The 8,765-nt window shown below is 43.2% G+C and overlaps 1 protein-coding gene and 1 long non-coding RNA gene across 3 annotated transcripts in view; both read right to left on the bottom strand.

Annotated features, from left to right (window-relative positions):
- Stox2 (storkhead box 2) overlaps positions 1-8,765 on the bottom strand; it is a 239,055-nt gene that overhangs the window by 207,471 nt on the left and 22,819 nt on the right. The gene's annotated exons all lie outside the window — the stretch shown is intronic.
- LOC120097575 (uncharacterized) overlaps positions 1-8,765 on the bottom strand; it is a 31,659-nt gene that overhangs the window by 952 nt on the left and 21,942 nt on the right. The gene's annotated exons all lie outside the window — the stretch shown is intronic.

Below are 8,765 nucleotides of genomic sequence, written 5' to 3'. Positions count from 1 at the left end.
CCTTGAAGCAAACAGCACCCTCACCTCCCAGCTGCTGATTCACTATTGTGGCAACCTAGAATAATCTTGTCTTGGTGGACCATTGAGTCTGCACTTCTCCAGACGAGCTAACCTGAAGGCAACTGTATTGCTGTATGGTGTTTTGTTTTATTTAAGGATGGGAATACTTGACATTTCCTTTGTTATAATATCCCTTCTGGAAGCTGCCCATGGAAACTGAAGAAGAGTTTGACAAACCCCACTCGTTTAAACAATCCCAGAACACCAGGTAGCAGAGCTGGAAGATCTTCAGGGTTTGATGATCAGCTAGTCTAGTCTACTTGGCATTTTTGTGGCTTGACTGAGAAATGTCCCCCATAGACATATGTAGCTGAATGCTTAGTCACCAGTTGGTGGCACTGTTTGGGGGTGAGGGAACCTTTAGGAAGTAGAGGTTTAGTGGAGAAAGTATGTCACTAGGAATGACCTCCAAGACTTTACAGCTTCATCGTACTTCCTGATATCCTCCCTCCATAACTGTGTGTGAAGGGAAGATGTGAGTAGACAGCTTCCAGTTCCTGGCATGCCAGACAGTCCCTGCCCATGTTGGATCTATCCCTCTGGAAGTGGAAGCCAAAATAAACTCTCATCCTTAAATTGCTCTTGGTCACGGTATTTTATCACAACAACAGAAAGGTAATTAATACTGGGTGAGTAATTAACGCTGGGTGTGGCAGACAGCTTTTGCTCTCCCAGAGCATGGAAGAGGTGGAGACAGGAGGATCCCTGGGACTTACTGATCAAGCAGCATGCATGCAAATACATGAACACAGACACACAGACACACAGACACACACACACACACACACACACACACACACACACACACACACATGCGCGCCTCATCATCACCAAGCAAAATAACATTCTGGACCCATTCTAAAGGCAAAACACAAAAGTTCCCAGAAAATCAGCTATAGGCCCTGGCCTTTTAGTCTAGACTGGACTTTTTCTCTCTTGTTTTAAGCTACTGGTATGACTCCTGACCCCTATCTTTTTGAAACAGAGTTTCATTATACCAACATGGCCTTGAATTCCAGATGTTCCTGCCTCTGGGGTTTCACACATTCTGGAATTACAAGCATGTGTCACCATGCCCAACTTGGATCAAACTACCTCCAGGCAGGTATTACATATGGGGGGAAAAAACTGTAGGTAAATTTAGAAGGATTATTAAGAACTTTGCTCAACAATATTAAAATCTGACTGAATCATTCCTGCCCCAGGGGAGAAATCTGAGGCGAAGCAGTACCTTGGATAATCTAAATTCAGTACCAAGTTAGTAAAATATAGATCTCCGGCGGATCTTCCAGGGTCACTTAAGAGAGGTGCCCCTCCATTGTCCAAAGCTTTAAACTGCGGCTTGGGGCTAGGGAGGCCTAGAGCGAGCGTGGGAGAGCTCTGTATGACATTTAACCTCATCTTCATTTCAACTGAGGGAAGCACCAGTCGGGGAGGTTACATAAAAACAAGTTACAGAATCCAGTTTTCTGGAATTTCAAAAAGGCAGAAACTATACTTGGATCAGACAATATTCCTTAGATAGTTTTAATCGAGTCTTTAATGAGAGGTGATAAGGGTAAGAAGGGGAACCACAGTGGGTGATAATGGTAATATTTAAAGTCACGGCTCTTAGAAATGTACATTAACTAGGTCCAGGTCTGTGAAACCTCTGCAAGGTGAGAAAATGAGCAAATCTTGGAAAGTGGGCAGAGTGGCCCAAAGCTGTTGCAATAAAGAAACTGGCAAGAGTCAGGTCTGGTGGCGTAGGCTATTCTGGGAGACTGAGGGAGGAGGTCTCAAGTCCAAGGCTGGCCTGGGCTGAAGACTGAGTTGAGGCCAGCGCAACCATGTTGCAAGGCTCCCCATCCCCACCCCCAGCACAAAGAAAAGAACAGAAGAACCAGTTGGGGGGGAGGGTCCTTAACACAGTGAGTGGTTCTCAACCTGTTGGGCTCTGGACAGCCTTTTCACAAGGTCACACATCAGATATCCTGCATATCAGATATTTACAGTATGATTCATAACAGTAGCGCAATTGCTTATGAAGTAGCAACAAAGTAATTTTATGGCTAGGGATAACCACAGCATGAGGAAATGCATTAACGGGTCCCAGCATTAGGAAGGTTGAGAACCACTGATGTACTGTGCACAAGCAACAAGTTCAGTCCTCAGATGCCAAAAAAAAAAAAAAAAAGAAAGGGGGTTGGGGATTTAGCTCAGTGGTAGAGCACTTGCCTAGCAAGCGCAAGGCCCTGGGTTCGGTCCCCAGCTCCGAAAAAAAGAAAAGAAAAAAAAAGAAAGAAAGAAAGAAAGAAAGAAAGAAAGAAAGAAAGAAAGAAAGAAAGAAAGAAAGAAAGAAAGAAAGAAAGAAAGGGAGACTAACTCAAAACATCAGAGTGGACTGATCTGAGCCATAGAAAAAAACAAGGAACAGGATTAACCTGTTTTTTTTTAAATTTTAATAAGTTTTTAATGAATTCATAGATTAATTCTTTACTGTCTCACAAAATTCTGACAGCTAACAAAGTACAGGCTTCCCCCCCCCCATAATTAAGTCTAATAGTCACAAAATATTTCCATATCTCCAAATTTTCCACCAGGGCTTTTAAACGCTAAATCCCCCCCCCCCCACTAGGATTTGTCTCTTCAGGAACTGTCTAAGCAACCTGTTTCCTGGCAGGAGCTACAATGTGGCAATACTGAGGACCAAAGGCTCCACGTTCAAGGCCAAATTAGGGGGCAGAGTGCATAAAGAAAGAGAAGGTGGGGCCTCTTTTCCTGCCAAACTTTTTCCTACGTACATGTAATTTCAGTGGGTGTGATTTTGACAGGACAACCTTTTAAACTTCAGTATCCTGCCTTTCAAATTCTCTCCTCTCCCGGAGCCCTCCCATGGCAGCTCTGGCTGACGTTCCCACCCCCATCCCCCACTCCCTACCCTCAGCAGGGCGGGGGAAGCCAGCCCCCAACTACAGTCCTAAAGGTCAGCCTAGTCCCAGCCAGCTTTTCATGGAGGTGTGCCCAAGATCCCCAGACCACACTCTGGGCCTTAAAATGAGGTAACCATTAAGTATAGCACCACCTTATTTCACGCCACTAATGACACTTGCTTCCAAAAAACGTTGACCCACCCGTTTCCACCTTTAAAAACAGTCACCCTTAGTATTGTGAATTTCCCAGGTGACTCAAATAACATGAGAGCCATAACAAATTTCTTACTCTTAGAGAGGGCCCCTAATTATTGCTTTTTCTGTTGAGAGTGGAGTACATGACTAATTTCTTTTCCAAGAGTCACTAGACGACAATAAATGATTTTCCACCTCAACTGATTTCAACGCACACAGATATCCTGTATGAGACCCTGGCTACCCTCGTCTAAGCTCTGTACAAGAGTGAGTGGTGGTGGGACTGTCTTTTCCATGTCGGGAAAGCAGAACAGGCAGGGAAGAGCAGCTGTCCCCTGTTCAGAGCACAAGGACCGTCCTCCCAGATATATGTCAGTGCTGGCCTCAGAGCCTCATTGGATACTGTCTTTTCTACAAAGGAAAAAGACGTAACTGTAGCAACATGAGGTCTTTGGGATTCATGGAACAACACATATACCGGTGTTATCTCGCCGAGCATCTGGAATGTAATACAGACAACTGTGCTAAAATGAAAGTCTCCTTGCACTTGCCAGGCATGAAAACTGAGTCTTGCAAAATGGAGTCCTTTCCGTCATACCCAAATAAAATATCCAAAGGATTGTGAGAAGAAAAGAGTCACAAACACTCGCTGTAGGAATGGTCTCTCGAGACCAAGTGGAAACCTCGGCGGCCTGCTATCACTTTCAGATGGGCTTTCCCCAGTAACTGCGGCCACTCGCCAGACTCCCAAGCTCCCATGGGGCACCGCCAGCAACGGGCTCTCAAAATGGCCTGAGCAGCCTTTGTCTTTCCCTAACAGAACTTGTGGCATTCTCTGGGTTCTGACACTTTATAAGCCACCCTGGTCTCTACCTGCCTCAAAACCGTGATTCTACTCTGTGTACTATTCCCAAATCAACCCTTGCTTGGAGATCATCACGTATGCTTAGGTGATATTGACTTTTAATTACAGTTAAAATAACAAAAATAAATCTTTTAATTAGATTACAGCTAGAATGTGAAATTGCAGTTGAGCTGATTTTCTACCATGTGCAAAGAAAACAGATTGTCCCAGATCCTTCACTGGGCTAGAAATGGAAGTTAGCTCCCAGAAGGTGGGAGCCGTAAAAACTCACTGAAACTCACTTAGTGACTTAGTAACGCCAGCAACAAGGCCACGGGTGGCAGACATGGGTGGTGGTGGTGGCTAATCTGACTTCAATCCTTTACAATTTGGACAAGCTGGTTAAGTGCACACAGTAGGTGCTCAATGGTTGCTCATTCTTCTCCACACAAAACAGAAAATTCATTTACAGCAAGGATCCGTTGGGTGCCTTTGATCGCACACAACTAGCAAGATCCCCAAAACAAGCGTGTTTAAAGAGAATTTGATTGGCTCATATAGACACAAGAATTTCTAAAGTAGGACTAAAATCAGCAGAGATTTGCCCCAGTGGTTCAGAAAATATGATTTGTACCTGGCTGTTGAGTGATTTTTGTTTGTTTGTTTGCTTGCTTTGTTTTGTTTTACAGATTGGCAGTGTTTCTCTGTGTCACCCTGGCCATCCTTGAACTCGCTTTATAGATTAGGCTGGCCTTGAACTTGGAGACCTCTCAAGTGCTGGGATTAAAGGTGTGCACACCTCCATGCCTGAATCATATGAAATTTTAAATGTGTTATGCACCGTACTTTATTTTATGCTACTATCACAAAATAACAGAAGCTGGATAATTAATAAAGGAAAGAGGTTTACTTAGCTTATAGTTTTGGAGGTAGGAAGTCCAAGCATCATAGATTGGGCTCTGTCTAAAGCCCCATGGCTGAATTATCTCATGGTGGATGGCATCATGGCAGTAGACAAATAGACAGACAGTTGATAGATAGACAGACAGACAGATAGATGGATAAATGGATGGATAGATGGATGGATGGATTAGATAGATAGATAGATAGATAGATAGATAGATAGATAGATAGATAGATAGATAGATAGATAGATAGATATGTGCATAGAGATAGGTATAGATATGGATGATATTGATATAGAATATAGATATAGATATAGATGATATTGATGTAGAATATAGATAAACAGATATAGATGATATCAATATAAAGTATAGATAGAATGATATAGAGACAGGCAAGTGAGGAAGAAATCATGTGGTAAGGAAGGAAGCCAGGGAGAGCTAGGGTCCCATGAGAACAGCCATGATCTTTCCCAAGAGTACACCCTGCAGTGACCTAACACAAGGAAGAGCCTTAGGTCCAGCATTTTCTCTTTCTAACTGACAGGCAATAATTGTACATATCTGTGGATGGCAGCATAATAACTCAATAAATATATATAATATTATATGTAATATAATGTTTTATGAATACATATATACACGTACACATATATATGTATATAATGTTAATATGTGATAGAAACTTTAGAAAATGAGACCCTCGTTTTAAAAATGAAATCCTGTTGTTTACAGCAAAATGGGAGGGATTGGTAGATGTCGTATTAAGAAAAAGAAGACAAAGGAGGAATGCTTCCACACATGCGAATGCTGAAGAAGCTAACCACAAATGTAGAACATTGATCCCAGAGGTTGGAAAGGGTGGGTGGAGGAGGAATGGGGGCAGGTTGGAGAATGGGTGTCAAAAGGTGAGTGGAGGAATAAGGTCCAGTTCTACAGCACAGCAGAGTGACTATGGTTAACAGTGACCAAAACCTTTACTCACAAAGGCATCAGGAAATGGAAATGAAGTTTGCCCTGACCAGGACCAATGGTCTAACGCACAAACTTCCGGGAAATCCACCTTATCCAAAGGTCAGTCAGCCATCCTGTGCCACTTGGGACAACAGGGAAACCTGTTGCTAGATTCAAGCAGATGGATGTCAAGTAACAGCCTCGCTTACAGATGCTTTCGAGGAACATAAAAACACACCAGTGGGTTTCAAAGCTACAACACTGAGAAGCACAAGAGAAACAGCATTGAGCCGAAAGCTTTGGCTGCCAAAAACTGAAACTTCCTTTTCCCATACTCTCCAACCTCTTGCTGCTACGTGCAACACAATCACCACCATCTTAAAGACGATCAAATAGAGATTCATGTTTTTAATTTTTCAAAACAATCAACGGTATAACAGACTCACTAAGTCCCTCACCAAAGACAATGCAGTCAACTCCTGACTTGGTTGTGATAGTAATTTATAATGAGCATGAAAAGTTATTCGGACAGGAATCAAATTTAACTCCTGTCACCAAAGAGAAAAAGGATACATACTTAAAAATAGAGGGTTGCCACTTCTATGGGCAAGACACGAGTAAAAGTTTATTTTTATAAAAATCTCTCATTTCTCAATTCTTGCTGGCAGGATAACTCTGGAGAGTTTCAGTCAGCTCCATAAATGCCCTTAGAAAACAGCAGAGTAAGCATTCTGGTACTTTAATCCTCTGGCTGGCACCAAAGCCAAGCTATTTTCCTTCTCATGCCTGTTATAGCTTAAAGGAACTTGATGAAACTCACGGGTGCAGTAGCAGATTGGGTTCCAGGTGTGTGTGTGTGTGTGTGTGTGTGTGTGTGTGTGTGTGTGTGTGTGTGTGTGTGATCTTCCCAGGATTCCCTGTCTACTTTTAAAAGGTGATCTCAGGTAAATATATTATATATCTATAGATAAATAACATATTTTATAATGCATAAAAATGTATATATATGCGTATATATGTGTGTATATATGTGTACATATGTATGTAAAATTTATATATACATACACATACATATACATATATGTATGTATGTATGTATTCCATTAAGCTTAAGGCAAGTCCCAGTACTCTACCCTAAAACCTGCAAGCAAGATTCTCCTCCAAACAGAGTGTGTGATCTTAAAGCCAGCAGAAATATCTCACCAAACTTCATTTTTCCAGTCACTAAATGGCTGCTCAGTTGGCAAGAAGTTTTCAGTGTGTAGGGCCAGGCTGAATACTAAACACACATATCAAAAAGCACCAACCTCAGGACTGGAAAACGGATCAGTAGTTGAGCGCGCACGCTGCTCTCCCACGGGACAGTTAGGTTCCCTGTACCCACAGCAGGCAGCTCACCGCTCCCTGTGACTCGAGGTGGGGATCCAACACCCTCTTCCGATGTCCGTGCACTAGGTACTCGTGTGGTGCACAGACAGGCAAGCAGGCAGGCAAACACTCATAACATATAAATAAATAAGTCACTTAGAACAATACCCTGAGACTTGTCGGCCACTGGGTTGTCTCCAATGCATAGCTCACCCCGCCATCCTCATTCCATTTAGACAAAGAAACGGCCAGCGTTGCTCAACAAAGCGCACCCTCAAGTTTCTATGAACATTCCCTTAAAGGAGCGAGTCAACATGGTGGCGGTCCAGAAGTCATTCAAAGCAGCAGCGAGTGGAAGGGGTAGGGCCGATGAGAGGAAGGGAGGAGACAAGCATGACAGCTCATCATGCAGACATCCAGCACCTGCCACACACCAGCCCCGGGCCTCTTCCCATGGCTGCTTCTCCCTCCTTCCCCATCTCCGTCCATAGTCTTATCCTGTGCCAATCACCTAGACATAACTTTAGAGATAAAAGGAGCCAGGAGAGGGTGTTTTCCTGAGTCCAATCAATCATCATGACCAGTGACAACACCTGGAAATTATCTCTCGCCACCCTCCGTCTTGCAAAACAGACACATGAAAAGAAAAACTGAATCTAGTACAATAACACACAGAACCTCCTGGTACTTTGCGTAAAAACCATTACTATGGGCTGGGAAGAGGGCTCCTTGGTTAGGAGTGCACACGGTTACGACGAGAGTAAAGTTGCCAGCACCCACGTCGAGCAGCTCCAGCTCGAAGAGAGAGGAACTCTCCGGCCTCCACAGTGCCTACATATATGTGCCATTCGCTCACACGGACATACACACATGCACATAAGTAAAAATAAGAAGAAATCTGTCAGGGTTGGTTTGTTTCTGAGACAGCATCTCACTATGTAGCCCTGGCTGTCCTATGTATACCAGGCTGGCTTCAAACTCACAGAGATCCACTTGCCTATTAAACTGAGCTATTTTTGTCTGATTACTAATTTGAACAAATAAACTACCAAAACATGTTTTTTTTTCTATTCTTTTTTTTGGAGCTGGGGATCAAACCCAGGGCCTTGCGCTTGCTAGGCAAGCGCTCTACCACTGAGCCAAATCCCCAACCCTACCAAAACATGTTTAAGCATTGAATAGTTTATATTAAAAGACGTTTATGTTAAAGATAACACTTTTAAGTGTGATGGTAGCATGAACTTTAAGTAAAAGATAAAATGTATTTATGATTTTAAAAAAGATGGGGGTTGGGGATTTAGCTCAGTGGTACAGCGCTTGCCTAGGAAGCGCAAGGCCCTGGATTCGGTCCCCAGCTCCGAAAAAAAGAACCAAAAAAAGAAAGATGCATGGAGACAAAGGAATAGGAGGCAGTGCCTGGGACAAATAACCCATATGCTATCCCGGAAGCTGAGTTCATTATGTCCTATGTCCGTTTGTCCTGGCTAGGTTTGCTGTCAACTTGATACTCCTTGGAAGAGGGATCCT

The sequence above is a fragment of the Rattus norvegicus genome, chromosome 16 (genome assembly GCF_036323735.1).
Source record: "Rattus norvegicus strain BN/NHsdMcwi chromosome 16, GRCr8, whole genome shotgun sequence".
Classification (NCBI taxonomy): domain Eukaryota; kingdom Metazoa; phylum Chordata; class Mammalia; order Rodentia; family Muridae; genus Rattus; species Rattus norvegicus.
This window is presented reverse-complemented; position numbering and strand designations above follow the sequence as displayed.